The following is a 16,062-nucleotide window of genomic DNA, read 5'->3' as shown; positions in this document are numbered from 1 at the left end:
CTGAAGAGGTGGTAGAAGTAGAGGATGCTGAAGAGGAAGAGGAGATACAAGACATGGGTGAAGAAGTAGAAGCTCAACCACAGAAAGTAGCACCAAAGGATGCAGACGCTGCAAAAAACGCCCTCCCTATTCCATTTCCACAAATTACAAGGAAGCCCAGGAAGCAGATGGAACTTGATCCCAAAATGGTAGAAATATTCAAAAAGATTGAGGTAACTGTTCCCCTTTTTGATGTTATTCAGCAGGTACCTAAATACGCAAAGTTTCTAAAAGATTTATGTATACATAAAGACAAAATTAATGAATTAGAAACTATTCCTTTAGGTAGTTCTATATCTGCTTTAATGGGAGGTATACCTGAAAAGTGTAGTGATCCAGGTCCATGTATGGTTAATTGTACTATTGGTGGTGTGATATTTTCTGACTGCATGTGTGATCTAGGAGCATGTGTTAGTATAATGCCTTTGTCCATATATGATACTCTGAGGCTCCCTCCCTTAAAAAGGTCGGCAGCTCGTTTTGTGTTAGCAGATAAAAGCATTATTACAGTGATTGGAGTTGCTGAAGATGTATTAATGAGCATTAAGGGACTCACATTTCCCATTGACTTCTACATTCTGGAAATGCCCCCTAATGACTCAGGAAGGCCATCATCAATCCTGCTTGGAAGACCATTCCTGAAGACTTCAAAATTCAAGCTGGACGCATTTTCCGAAACTTATTCTTTTGAAATAGATGGCAGAATAGTGAAATTCAGTTTAAATGGAGCTATGAAGCACCCTCCGATGACCTTTCTATCTCCCAGTGTGACATCATAGATGAAACCGTGGCTGAAGTTCACCAGGAGGAATTAGAAGAGAAATACACAGGACAAGGTCCAAGTGTGGGGACATTTTCAGAGGACAATGAGGGCACTTTGCCATTATCACCAGCCCCAGATAATCCAGAGCCTGACAATGAGCAGAAATTGGAATTAAAGCCCCTCCCTCCACACCTCAAGTATGCTTACCTTGAGGACAAGCAGAAGTTTCCAGTTATCATTGCAAGGAAACTTACTTCCCAACAAGAAGAATAGCTACTCAATGTGCTGAGGAAACACAAGAAAGCAATTGGATGGAGCCTAGAGGACATAGTAGGCATCAGCCCTCAAGTTTGTGAGCACAGAATATTCCTAGAAGAGGGAGAAAAGCCTGTCCATCAACCTTAGAGAAGACTGAATCCCACCATCTTAGAAGTTGTCAAGAAAGAAGTGACTAGGCTACTTGAAGCAGATATCATTTACCCCATCTCAGATAGCGAATGAGTCAGTCCAATACAAGTGGTGCCCAAGAAGTCTAGAATTACAATAGTAAGAAATGAGCATGGAGAGCTTCTGACAACTAGAGTGCAGAATTCATGGAGAGTTTGCATTGACTATAGGCATCTTAACCAAGCCACTCGCAAGGATCATTACCCCTTGCCATTCATTGATCAGATGCTTGAACACCTGTCAAGTAAATCTCATTATTGTTTTTTAGATGGTTATACATGCTATTTTCAAATCCATATAGCTCCTGAAGATCAGGAAAAGACTACTTTTACATGTCCTTTTGGAACTTATGCTTATAAGAGAATGCCCTTTGGCTTGTGCAATGCACCAGCTACTTTCCAAAGGTCCATGATGAGTCTTTTCTCTGACCTTATTGAGAATTGTATGGAGGTTTTTATGGATGATTTTAGCGTTTATGGTGATTCCTTTTAGCCTTTGCTTGGATAGTTTATCTAGAGTATTAGATAGATGTGTCCGTACAAACCTTGTATTGAATTTTGAAAAATGTCACTTTATGGTTAAACAAGGGATTGTACTAAGACATGTTGTGTCTAATACTGGCATTTCTGTAGATCCAGCAAAGGTAGATGTTATTTCTAGTTTGCCTTACCCCTCCTCTGTGAGGGAAGTCCGTTCATTCCTTGGCCATGCAGGTTTTTACCGGAGATTCATTAAGGACTTTAGTAAGGTAGCACTTTCCTTATCCAGACTACTGCAGAAAGATATTGAGTTCGAGTTCAGTGGGGATTGCAAACAAGCGTTTGATAAGTTGAAGACTGCCCTGACTCAAGCTCCAATTGTGAGAGGACCTGACTGGAGCCAGCCATTTGAAATCATGTGCGATGCTTCCAACCATGCAGTAGGAGCAGCACTGGCTCAGCGTGAAGGTAAGGATCCTTTTGTAATTGCTTATGCGCCTAAGACTTTAGACACAGCTCAGTCTAATTACACTACTATTGAGAAAGAACTTCTTGCTATTGTTTTTGCTCTGGATAAATTTTAAGCCTATTTACTTGGTACTAAAGTAGTAGTGTACTCAGACCATGCAGCTCTAAAGTATTTATTAGCTAAAAAGGAGTCCAAACCAAGGCTTATACGTTGGATACTGCTACTACAAGAATTTGATTTAGAAATTAAGGATAGGAGTGGTAACCAGAATCTAGTGGCAGACCACTTGAGTCGCCTTGAGCACATTAAGGATACCGCTACTCCTATAAATGATAATTTCCCGTTTGATGACTTACAAGCAGTATCTGAAGTAATCCCTTGGTATGCACCTGTAGCTAATTATCTAGTTAGCCGCACCTTTTCTCCAAACTTTACTAAGCATCAAAGAGACAAGCTGAAAAATGAGTCCAAATATTATATATGGGATGACCCATATTTATGGAGATGTGGCGCTGACCAGGTAATTAGGCGGTGTGTGCCTCAATCAGAATTCCAGTCCATTTTAGAGGCCTGTCACTCATCTGAGAGTGGAGGACATTTTGGCCCTCAAAGAACAGCTAGAAAAATTTTAGACTGTGGATTTTGGTGGCCTGCCCTTTTTAAAGACGCTGCTGAATTTTGTAAATCTTGTTCCCCATGTCAAAGGTTTGGTAATATATCCAAGAAGGATGAGATGCCTCAACAGACTATGCTTTTCTGTGAAATTTTTTATGTTTAGGGCATTGACTTCATGGGTCTATTTCCAAATTCTAATGGTTATTTTTATATATTGTTAGTTGTAGATTACGTTTCTAAATGGGTGGAAGCAATTCCTACCCACACTGATGATGCTAACACTGTTGTTTCCTTTGTTAGAAACCATATTATTTGTTGCTTTGGATCACCACGAGCAATCGTGAGCGATCAAGGCACCCATTTCTGTAACAGGAGACTAACAGGATTACTAAAAAAGTATGGGATAGTTCATAAAGTGGCAACAGCCTACCATCCCCAGACTAATGGGCAAGCTGAGGTGTCCAACAGAGAGATAAAGAGTATATTGCAGAAGATAGTCAAATCTAATAGAAGAGACTGGAGCACCAGGCTACAAGATGCACTCTGGGCATACAGAACTGCATACAAGACACCCATTAGGATGAGTCCCTTCCGCTTAGTTTATGGAAAGGCCTGTCACCTCCCAGTAGAGGTAGAGCACAAAGCCTTTTGGGCAGTAAAGGGGTGCAATATGGAATTTGAGAAGGCCAGAACTAAGAGGAAGTTGCAGCTGCAAGAATTAGAGAGCCTTCGCCTAGAAGCTTATGAGAACTCAAGACTGTACAAGGAAAAGATGAAGGCTGTGCATGATAAGCACATCAAGAGGAGAGAGTTCCAACCTGGGGACTTTGTCCTCCTTTATAACTCTAGACTGAGACTCATGCCAGGTAAGTTGAGATCAAGATGGGAAGGTCCATATAGAGTAGAGAAGGCTGAGCCATACGGAGTTTTCCACCTGAGTCATCCTTCAAGCTCTGAATTCATCAAAGTTAATGGACATCGCCTAAAGCTATATCATGGTGCGAAGGCGACGAAAACCAGGGAGCTAGAAATCTTCCTCTTGGAGGATCCACCCACAGCAGAAGACTAAGCTAGTGGAGCATCCAACTTAAGGACGTTAAAGCAAAGTGCTGGGTGGGAGACAACCCACCATCGTATGATCGTTCCTTTATTTCTTCTTAGTTTTATTTTTCAATAACTTTTCTTATTATTAGCACATTTAGTTTGCATCTTCATTTGCACATTTGCATAAAAAAAAGGTGTCCCGCAACGCGACAGCGTTGCTGACGCGTCTGCGTCGCATGTGAGTAAGGAAGAAAAAGAAATCAAACAGAAAGTCACGCGAGAGTGTGGCTGGAGGCATGCCTTTGGCACAAATCACCCCACGTGACCACATCGCTGACGCGTCCACGTCACCCACGCGGACGCGTGACCTGAAAATCGACGTAAGAAAGGGTGCATGGCCGAAAATTGTGCTGGAGTGAGGCTGGACTGGTGCCAGGCACACAAGCCTTCCTATGCGAACGCGTGCCCCACGCGTCCGCGTCGTATTCCGATATTGGCCACCCACGCGATCGCGTCCACCACGCGAACGCGTCACCCTGGAATTTGGCAATAATGAGTTTTGAACAGAGAGTTGTGCAAGCGCGAGGCTGCCCTCGCGCCAGTAGCACGAAATGAGTCACGCGTCCTGGTGCACGAAATTGTGATGTCCAGGCTCGAACAATCCCTGGCAACGTGAGCAACTTGGTACCCGTAATCGTGATTACACTTTAATTATGTAAAATTCATGGCTCTTTCTTTCCCTGGCAATGGCGCCAAGAACATGGTGCCAATACCATGGTTCACAACTTCGATACAACTAACCAGCAAGTGCACTGGGTCGTCCAAGTAATACCTTACGTGAGTAAGGGTCGAATCCCACGAAGATTGTTGGTATGAAGCAAGCTATGGTCACCTTGCAAATCTCAGTTAGGCAGTTATAAATTGATAATGGTGTTTTCGAATACTAAATAATAGAATAGGGATAGAGGTACTTATGTAAATCATTGGTAGGAATTTCAGATAAGCGAATGGAGATGCTTTCGTTCCTCTGAACCTCTGCTTTCCTGTTATCTTCATCCAATCAGTCTTACTCCTTTCCATGGGTGGCTTTATGCAAGGGCATCACCGTTGTCAGTGGCTACATCCCCTCCTCTCAGTGAAAAATATGCTCACATGCTCTGTCACAGCACGGCTAATCATCTGTCGGTTCTCGATCATGTTGGAATAGGATTACCCTCCTTTTGCGTCTGTCACTAACGCCCAACAATCGCGAGTTTGAAGCTCGTCACAGTCATTCAATCATTGAATCCTACTCGGAATACCACAGACAAGGTTTAGACTTTCTGGATTCTCTTGAATGCCGCCATCATTCTAGCTTACGCCACGAAGATTCCGATTAAGAGATCTAAGAGATATTCATTCTAGCTTGTTGCACGTAGAACGGAAGTGTTTATCAGGCACGCGTTCATAAGGGATAAAGATGATGAGCGTCACATAATCATCACCTTCATCATGTTCTTGGGTACGAATGGATATCTTAGAAGCGAAATAAGATGAATTGAATAGAAAACAGTAGTACTTTGCATTAATCTTTAAGGAACAGCAGAGCTCCACACCTTAATCTATGGAGTGCAGAAACTCTACCGTATGAAAATACATAAGTGAAAGGTCCAGGCATGGCCGAGATGGCCAGACCCCATGGTCTAAGAACTATGCGTTCCAAGATGGTCAAAAAGATGTCTAATACAATAGTGAAAGGTCCTATTTATAATAAACTAGCTACTAGGGTTTACATGAGTAAGTAATTGATGCATAAATCCACTTCCGGGGCCCACTTGGTGTGTGTTTGGGCTGAGCCTGAGTGTTGCACGTGTAGAGGTCTTTCTTGGAGTTGAACGCCAGCTTTTGTGCCAGTTTGGGCGTTCAACTCTGGTTTTGGCTCCTTTTCTGGCGCTGGACGCCATATTTGGGTAGAAAGCTGGTGTTGAACGCCAGTTTACGTCGTTTATTCTTGGCCAAAGTATGGACTATTATACATTTCTGGAAAGCCCTGGAAGTCTACTTTCCAACGCAATTGGAAGCGCGCCATTTCGAGTTCTGTAGCTTCAGAAAATCCACTTTGAGTGCAGGGAGGTCAGAATCCAACAGCATCAGCAGTCCTTCTTCAACCTCTGAATCTGATTTTTGCTCAAGTCCCTCAATTTCAGCCAGAAAATATCTGAAATCACAGAAAAACACACAAACTCATAGTAAAGTCCAGAAATGTGAATTTAACATAAAAACTAATGAAAACATCCCTAAAAGTAACTAGATCCTACTAGAAACATACTAAAAACAGTGCCAAAAAGCGTATAAATTATCCGCTCATCACAACACCAAACTTAAATTGTTGCTTGTCCCCAAGCAACTGAAAATCAAATAGGATAAAAAGAAGAGAATATACTATAAATTCTAAACTATCAATGAAACATAGCTCCAATCAAATGAGCAGGACTTATAGCTTTTTGCCTCTTGAATAGTTTTGGCATCTCACTTTATCCATTGAGGTTCAGAATGATTGGCATCTATAGGAACTCAGAGTTCAGATAGTGTTATTGATTCTCGTAGTTCAGTATGATGATTCTTGAACACAGCTTCTTTATGAGTCTTGGCCGTGGCCCTAAGCACTTTGTTTTCCAGTATTACCACCGGATACATAAATGCCACAGACACATAATTGGGTGAACCTTTTCAGATTGTGACTCAGCTTTGCTAAAGTCCCCAATTAGAGGTGTCCAGGGTTCTTAAGCACACTCTTTTTTTTGCTTTGGACCTTGACTTTAACCGCTCAGTCTCAAGTTTTCACTTGACACCTACACGCCACAAGCACATGGTTAGGGACAGCTTGGTTTAGCCGCTTAGGCTAGGATTTTATTCCTTTAGGCCCTCCTATCCACTGATGCTCAAAGCCTTGGGATCCTTTTTATTTGCCCTTGCCTTTTGGTTTTAAGGGTTATTGGCTTTTTGCTCTTGCCTCTTAGTTTTAAGAGCCTTGGCTTTTTCTGCTTGCTTTTTCTTTTTCTTTCTATTTTTTTCGCCTATTTTTTTGTTTTTTTTTTCTGCAAGCTTTGTTCTTTGCTGCTTTTTCTTGCTTCAAGAATCATTTTTATGATTTTTTAGATTATCAAATAACATGTCTCCTTGTCATCATTCTTTCAAGAGCCAACATATGTAGCATTCTTAAACAACAACTTCAAAAGACATATGCACTGTTCAAGCATACATTCAGAAAACAAGAAGCATTGTTACCACATCAATATAATTAAGCTAAGTTCAAGGATAAATTTGAAACTCATGTACTTCTTGTTCTTTTGAATTAAAACATTTTTCATTTAAGAGAGGTGATGGATTCATAGGACATTCATAACTTTAAGACATAGTTACTAACTACTAATGATCATGTAATGAAAACACAAACACAGATAATCACATAACATAGAAAACAAAAAACAGAAGAAATAAAAACAAGGAATGAATCCACCTTAGTGATGGTGGCGTTTCCTTCTTGAGAAACCAATGATGTCCTTGAGCTCTTCTATGTCTCTTCCTTGTCTTTGTTGCTCCTCCTTCATTGCTTTTAGATCTTCTCTGATTTCATGAAGCATGATGGAGTGCTCTTGATGTTTCACCCTTAGTTGTCCCATATTGGAACTCAATTCTCCTAGGGAGGTGTTGATTTGCTCCCAATAGTTTTGTGGAGGAAAGTGCATTTGAGGCATCTCTGGGATCTCATGGTGATGATCTTCACACGCCTCTTGAGCTCCATGAATGGGCTCTCTTGCTTGCTCCATCTTCTTCTTAGTGATGGGCTTGTCCTCTTTAATGAGGATATCTCCCTCTATGTCAATCCTAGCCGAATTGCAGAGGTGGCAAATGAGGTGAGGAAAGGCTAACCTTGCCATGGTGGAGGACTTGTCAGCCACCTTGTAGAGTTCTTGAGGTATAATCTCATGAACTTCCACCTCTTCTCCAATCATGATGCTATGGATCATGATGGCCCGGTCTATAGTAACTTCTGACCGGTTGCTAGTGGGAATGATTGAGCATTGAATGAACTCCAACCATCCTCTAGCTACAGGGTTGAGGTCCAATCTTCTTAGTTGAACCGGCTTGCCTTTGGAGTCAATCTTCCATTGAGCTCCTTCTACACATATGTCCATAAGGACTTGGTCCAACCTTTGATCAAAGTTGACTCTCCTTGTGTAGGGGCGTGCGTTCTCTTCCATGTTTGGCAAGTTGAACGCCAACCTCACATTTTCCGGACTAAAATCCAAGTATTTCCCCCGAACCATTGTAATATAGTTCTTTGGATCCGGGTTCTTACTTTGATCATGGTTCTTGGTGATCCATGCATTGGCATAGAACTCTTGAACCATTAGGATGCCGACTTGTTGGATGGGATTTGTTAGAACTTCCCAACCTCTTCTTTGAATTTCATGTCGGATCTCCGGATACTCATTTCTTTTGAGTTTGAAAGGGACCTCGGGGATCACCTTCTTCTTGGCCACAACATCATAGAAGTGGTCTTGATGGGCTTTGGAGATGAACCTTTCCATCTCCCATGACTCGGAGGTGGAAGCTTTTGTCTTCCCCTTCCCCTTTCTAGAGGATTCTCCGGTCTTAGGTGCCATCAATGGTAATGGAAAAACAAAAAGCTTATGCTTTTACCACACCAAACTTAGAATATTGCTCGCCCTCGAGCAATAAACAAAAGAATAGAAGAAGAAGAAGAAGAAATATGGAGAGGGAGAAGGAGATGTGGTTTCGGCCAAGAGGAGTGTAGAGGGGTGTGTAGTGTGAATTTGATGAAGAATGGAGGGCTTTATATAGGGAAGGAAGGGGGGAAGGTTTCGGCCATATGGGTGGGTTTGGGTGGGAAATTGGTTTTGAATTTTTGAAGGTAGATGGATTTTATGAGGTAGGTTTATGGGGAAGAGTGGATGGATGTGAGTGGTGAAGAGGTGATGGGGAAGAGAGTTTGAGGTGATTGGTGAAGAGTTTTTGGGGAAGAGTGTTTATGGGGTTGTGTGAAAGAGAGTGGTGAGAAGAAGTGAGTGGAGGTAGGTGGGGATCCTGAGGTGTTCAAGGATTTACATCCCTGCACCCATTAGGCATGTAAAAATGCCTTTGCACATAACTCTGGGCGTTCAGCGCCAGGTTGGTGGCCATTTTGGGCGTTCAACGCCCATTTGTGTGCCATTTCTGGCGTTGAACGCCAGAACCATGCCTGTCTTGGCGTTCAGCGCCCAGAAGCTGCCCATTTTGGGCGTTCAGCGCCAGCACCATGCTCTGTTCTGGCGCTGAACACCAGAAAGATGCTCCTCCAGGGTGTGATTTTTCTTCTGCTGTTTTTTATTCCGTTTTCAATTTTTATATTTATTTTGTGACTCCACATGATCATGAACCTATAAAGACATATAACTAAGAAAAATATAGTTAGATAAATAAAAATTGGGTTGCCTCCCAACAAGCGCTTCTTTAATGTCAATAGCTTGACAGTGGGCTCTCATGGAGCCTCACAGATGTGCAGAGCTTTGTTGAGACTCTCCAACACCAAACTTAGAGTTTGGATATGGGAGTTCAACACCAAACTTAGAGTTTGGTTGTGGCCTCCCAACACCAAACTTAGAGTTTGACTGTGGAGGCTCTGGTTGACTCTGCTTTGAGAGAAGCTTTTTCTGCTTCCTCTCCATGGTTGCAGAGGGAGATCCTTGAGTTTTAAACACAAGGGAGTCCTCATTCCATTGAAGGACTATTTCACCTCTGTCAACATCAATCACAGCTCTTGCTGTGGCCAGGAAAGGTCTTCCTAGGATGATGGATTCATCCTCTTCCTTTCCAGTATCCAGGACTATGAAATCAGCAGGGATGTAAAGGCCCTCAACCTTTACTAACACGTCCTCTACTTGTCCATAAGCCTGTTTTCTTGAACTATCTGCCATCTCTAATGAGATTTTAGCAGCTTGCACCCCATAGATTCCCAGTTTCTCTATTACAGAGAGGGGCATGAGGTTTATTCCTAAACCAAGGTCACACAGAGCCTTAAAGATCATGGTGCCTATGGTACAGGGTATTATGAACTTTCTAGGATCCTGTCTCTTCTGAGGCAATGTCAGTTGATCCAGATCACTTAGTTCATTGATGAACAAGGGAGGTTCAACTTCCCAAGTGTCAATGCCAAATAATTTGGCATTCAGCTTCATGATTGCACCAAGAAACTTGGCAGTTTGCTCTTCAGTAACATCCTCATTCTCTTCAGAAGAGGAATACTCATCAGAGCTCATGAAGGGCATAAGGAGGTTCAATGGAATCTCTATGGTCTCTAGATGAGCCTCAGAGTCCTTTTGTTCCTCAGAGGGAAGCTCCTTATTGATCACTGGACATCCCAGGAGGTCTTCCTCCTTGGGATTCACGTCCTCTCCTCTCCTCACAGGTTCGGCCATGGTGCTTATGTCAATGGCCTTGCACTCTCCTTTTGGATTCTCTTCTGTATTTCTTGGGAGAGTACTAGGAGGGATTTCAGTGATCCTTTTACTCAGCTGGCCCACTTGTGCTTCCAGATTTCTAATGGAAGACCTTGTTTCATTCATGAAACTTACAGTGGCCTTAGATAGATCAGAGACTAGATTTGCTAAATTAGAAGTATTTTGTTCAGAGTTCTCTGTCTGTTGCTGAGTGGATGATGGAAAAGGCTTGCTATTGCTAAACCTGTTTCTTCCACCATTATTAAAGCCTTGTTGAGGCTTTTGATCCTTCCATGAGAAATTTGGATGATTTCTCCATGATGAGTTATAGGTGTTTCCATAAGGTTCACCTAAGTAATTCACCTCTGCTATTGCAGGGTTCTCAGGATCATAAGCTTCTTCTTCATAAGAAGCCTCTTGAGTACTGTTGGATGCAGCTTGCATTCTATTCAGACTCTGAGAGATCATATTGACTTGCTGAGTCAATATTTTATTCTGAGCCAATATGGCATTCAGAGTATCAATTTCAAGAACTTCCTTCTTCATAGGCGTCCCATTATACACAGGATTCCTTTCAGAAGTGTACATGAACTGGTTATTAGCAACCATGTCAATGAGTTCTTGAGCTTCTGCAGAAGTTTTCTTTAGGTGAATGGATCCACCTACAGAAGTGTCCAGTGACATCTTTGATAGCTCAGATAAACCATCATAGAATATATCCAGGATGGTCCATTCTGAAAGCATGTCAGAAAGACACTTTTTGGTCAACTGTTTGTATCTTTCCCAAGCTTCATAGAGGGATTCACCTTCTTTCTGTCTGAAGGTTTGAACATCAGCTCTAAGCTTGCTCAGCTTTTGAGGAGGAAAGTACTTGGCTAAGAAAGCCGTGACCAGCTTATCCCAAGAGTTCAGGCTGTCTTTGGGTTGAGAATCCAACCATAATCTAGCTCTGTCTCTTACAGCAAAGGGGAAAAGCATGAGCCTGTAGACTTCAGGATCTACTCCATTAGTCTTAACAGTATCACATATCTGCAAGAATTCAGTTAAGAACTGAAAAGGATCTTCAGATGGAAGTCCATGAAACTTGCAGTTCTGCTGCATCAGAGAAACTAATTGAGGTTTCAGCTCAAAATTGTTTGCTCCAATGGCAGGAATAGAGATGCTTCTTCCATGTAAATTGGAATTAGGTGCAGTAAAGTCACCAAGCATCTTCCTTACATTATTATTATTTTCGGCTGCCATCTCCTCTTCTTGTTCGAAAATTTCTGAAAGGTTATCTCTGGATTGTTGTATTTTAGCTTCTCTTAGTTTCCTTTTCAGAGTCCTTTCAGGTTCTGGATCTGCTTCCACAAGAATGTTCTTATCCTTGCTCCTGCTCATATGACAAAGAAGAGGGCACACAAAAAATAATACTAATAATATGGATCCTTTATACCACAGTATAGGGATCCCTTTGTGAGTGGAAGAAAAGAGGGAGACATAGAATGTGATGTAAAGAAAGAAACACAACTGTGAGGATGGCAGAGATGTGAGATGAGATGTTAGTAAATGAATAAATAAATAGAATAAGCTGGGAGAGGGAATTTTCGAAAATAATTTTTGAAAAAGAGTTAGTGATTTTTGAAAATAGTTTTTGAAAAATGTTAGTATTTTTTTTTTTCGAAAAATTTTACAATAAAAAATAAAAATAATTAGTTAATAAAAAAGAAATTTTTGAAAAAGAGGGAAGATATTTTCGAAAATTAGAGAGAGAGAGTTGATTAGATAGTTTTGAAAAAGTTAAGAAACAAACAAAAAGTTAGTTAGTTAGTTGAAACAAATTTTGAAAAGATAAGAAGTTAGGAAGTTAGAAAAGATATTTTGAAAAGATATTTTTGAAAAAGATAAGATAAGAAGATATTTTTGAAAAGATATGATTGAAATTAGTTTTTGAAAAAGATTTGATTTTTAAAATCACAATTAATGACTTGATTCACAAGAAATTACAAGATATGATTCTAGAACTTAAAGTTTGAATCTTTCTTAACAAGCAAGTAACAAACTTCAAATTTTTTAATCAAAACATTAATTGTTATTGTTATTTTCGAAAATTTGATATAAAAATAAGAAAAAGATTTTTGAAAAATATTTTTAGAATTTTCGAAAATAACTAAGAATTTTGAAAAAAGATTTGATTTTTGAAAAAGATTTTGAAAAAGATAAGATTTTCAAATTGAAAATTTGATTTGACTCATGAGAAACAATTTGATTTTAAAAATTTTTGAAAAAGTCAATCCAAATTTTCGAATTTGATGAGAGAAAAAGGGAAAGATATTTTTTTATTTTTGAATTTTTATGATGCAAGAGAAAAACACTAAAATGATGCAATGCATGAAATTTTTAGATCAAAACATGTGATGCATGCAAGAATGCTATGAATGTCAAGATGAACACCAAGAACACTATGAATGTCAAGATGAACATCATAGACACAATTTTGAAAAATTTTTAATGCAAAGAAAACATGCAAGACACCAAACTTAGAATTCTTTAATGCTTAGACACTAAGAATTCAAGAATGCATATGATAAACATGAAAAGACACAAAACAAAAAATCATCAAGATCAAACAAGAAGACTTACCAAGAACAACTTGAAGATCATGAAGAACACTATGAATGCATGAAATTTTCGAAAAATGCAAGATGCACATGCAAATGATACCAAACTTATGACATGACCATTGACTCAAACAAGAAACACAAGATATTTTTTATTTTTATGATTTTCTAATTTTTTTGGATTTTTCGAAAAATTAATTGAAAAAGAAAAATAAGGATTCTAAAATTTTTAATATGAATTCCAGGAATCTTGCCATGTTAGTCTAAAGCTTCAGTCCAGGAATTAGACATGGCTCACTAGCTAGCCAAGCTTTCAATGAAAGCTTCAGTCCAAAACACTAGACATGGCCAATGGCCAGCCAAGCTTCAGCAGGATTCAAATCAGGCATATAAGTTTTCTTCTTTGACAGGTGGAAGCCTCAGTCCAAATAAATTTAGACATGGCTTTATAGCCAGCCAGGCTTCACATGCTTCATGAAACACTAGAATTCATTCTTAAAAATTTTGAATAAAATTTTTGAAAACATTTTTTATATTATTTTTTCCGAAAACAGATGAGAAAATTTTGAAATATTTTTGAAAAATTTTTGAAAAGAAAACGAAAAGAAAGTTACCTAATCTGAGCAACAAGATGAACCGTCAGTTGTCCAAACTCGAACAATCCCCACAACGGCGCCAAAAACTTGGTGTTGTTGCCGGGATTTGGATCTCAGACGATTCTTGGCGCCAAACAGGAACAATTAAGTCCCCGGCAACGGCGCCAAAAACTTGGTGCCAATACCATGGTTCACAACTTCGATACAACTAACCAGCAAGTGCACTGGGTCGTCCAAGTAATACCTTACGTGAGTAAGGGTCGAATCCCACGGAGATTGTTGGTATGAAGCAAGCTATGGTCACCTTGCAAATCTCAGTTAGGTAGTTATAAATTGATAATGGTGTTTTTGAATACTAAATAATAGAATAGGGATAGAGGTACTTATGTAAATCATTGGTAGGAATTTCAGATAAGCGAATGGAGATGCTTTCGTTCCTCTGAACCTCTGCTTTCCTGCTATCTTCATCCAATCAGTCTTACTCCTTTCCATGGGTGGCTTTATGCAAGGGCATCACCGTTGTCAGTGGCTACATCCCCTCCTCTCAGTGAAAAATATGCTCACATGCTCTGTCACAGCACGGCTAATCATCTGTCGGTTCTCGATCATGTTGGAATAGGATTCACCCTCCTTTTGCGTCTGTCACTAACGCCCAACAATCGCGAGTTTGAAGCTCGTCACAGTCATTCAATCATTGAATCCTACTCGAAATACCACAGACAAGGTTTAGACTTTCCGGATTCTCTTGAATGCCGCCATCATTCTAGCTTACGCCACAAAGATTCCGATTAAGAGATCTAAGAGATATTCATTCTAGCTTGTTGCACGTAGAACGGAAGTGTTTGTCAGGCACGCGTTCATAAGGGATAAAGATAATGAGCGTCACATAATCATCACCTTCATCATGTTCTTGGGTACGAATGGATATCTTAGAAGCGAAATAAGATGAATTGAATAGAAAACAGTAGTAATTTGCATTAATCTTTGAGGAACAGCAGAGCTCCACACCTTAATCTATGGAGTGCAGAAACTCTACCGTATGAAAATACATAAGTGAAAGGTCCAGGCATAGCCGAGATGGCCAGCCCCCATGGTCTAAGAACTATGCGTTCCAAGATGGTCAAAAAGACGTCTAATACAATAGTGAAAGGTCCTATTTATAATAAACTAGCTACTAGGGTTTACATGAGAAAGTAATTGATGCATAAATCCACTTCCGGGGCCCACTTGGTGTGTGTTTGGGCTGAGCCTGAGTGTTGCACGTGTAGAAGTCTTTCTTGGAGTTGAACGCCAGCTTTTGTGCCAGTTTGGGCGTTCAACTCTGGTTTTGGCTCCTTTTCTGGCGCTGGACGCCAGATTTGGGTAGAAAGCTAGCGTTGAACGCCAGTTTACGTCATCTATTATTGGCCAAAATATGGATTATTATACATTTCTGGAAAGCCCTGGAAGTCTACTTTCCAACGCAATTGGAAGCGCGCCATTTAGAGTTCTGTAGCTCCAGAAAATCCACTTTGAGTGCAGGGAGGTCAGAATCCAACAGCATCAGCAGTCCTTCTTCAACCTCTGAATCTGATTTTTGCTCAAGTCCCTCAATTTCAGCCAGAAAATATCTGAAATCACAGAAAACACACAAACTCATAGTAAAGTCCAGAAATGTGAATTTAACATAAAAACTAATGAAAACATCCCTAAAAGTAACTAGATCCTACTAGAAACATACTAAAAACAGTGCCAAAAAGCGTATAAATTATCCGCTCATCACGTCCGCATGACCGACGCGACCGCGTCAATTCATATAAGCGCAATTTGCGTGAACGCGTACCCCGCGCGTCCGCGTCGCTTGTGCCGCACAGCTTACCCTAATCTGCCAAAATATCTTATCTTTCTCTTCCCCAAATCCTACTTTTTCTTTTCCCTTCTTCTTTCTTTCTTTCTTCTATCTTCCTTCTTCCTTCTTTCTCACCTTCTACTTTTTCTCTCTCACCACCATTATCAAGGTTTTTTCTTTTTTTCTTCCCTCCTTACTTTTTTATTCTTCTTCTTTTTATGTTATCTTTCTCTTTTTCTTTTTACTTGCATTATCCATGTTTTCTTTTTCTTTTTTTTTTCTTTTAATTGGTGTTGGAAATTTATTAGGGTCACTATTCTTTCCTATGATTTGCTTGTGAATTATTCAGGAATTGTTTGACAAATATATATTACTTTTTAAAACGGTTGCTTGCATGTTCAATTTAATACTTTCAATAGCTTATTTACCATGCATGCTATGTGTTTGTGAAAACGCCCGTATGGCATTGTGCACTATTTTTAGATTTCTTTTATTCTACTACTCTAAATGCTTGCTTTTCACAAAACCCTTTTTATGTATTATTAATTTAATATAATTGTTATTACATACAGGTTATTAATTTGAACGGATTGGTAATCTAACATGGACATTGAATGCTTGATCTATGCTACTCATGTCTTTGCCTGCATGCCAATAAACACCTTGCATTTAATTGTCATTATATGCACTTGCTCTTTTC

The 16,062-nt window shown here is 40.0% G+C and overlaps 1 non-coding gene across 1 annotated transcript; it reads left to right on the top strand.

Moving 5' to 3' along the window:
- Positions 1–11,076: 11,076 nt before the first annotated feature.
- LOC112781744 (small nucleolar RNA R71) lies at positions 11,077–11,184 on the top strand. The gene has a single exon (XR_003192504.1). It is a non-coding gene; the product is annotated as a small nucleolar RNA R71 (small nucleolar RNA).
- Positions 11,185–16,062: the final 4,878 nt, after the last annotated feature.

The sequence above is a fragment of the Arachis hypogaea genome, chromosome 19 (genome assembly GCF_003086295.3).
Source record: "Arachis hypogaea cultivar Tifrunner chromosome 19, arahy.Tifrunner.gnm2.J5K5, whole genome shotgun sequence".
NCBI lineage: Eukaryota > Viridiplantae > Streptophyta > Magnoliopsida > Fabales > Fabaceae > Arachis > Arachis hypogaea.
Note: the sequence above shows the minus strand (reverse complement) of the source record. Positions and strands in the feature narration are given on the sequence as shown.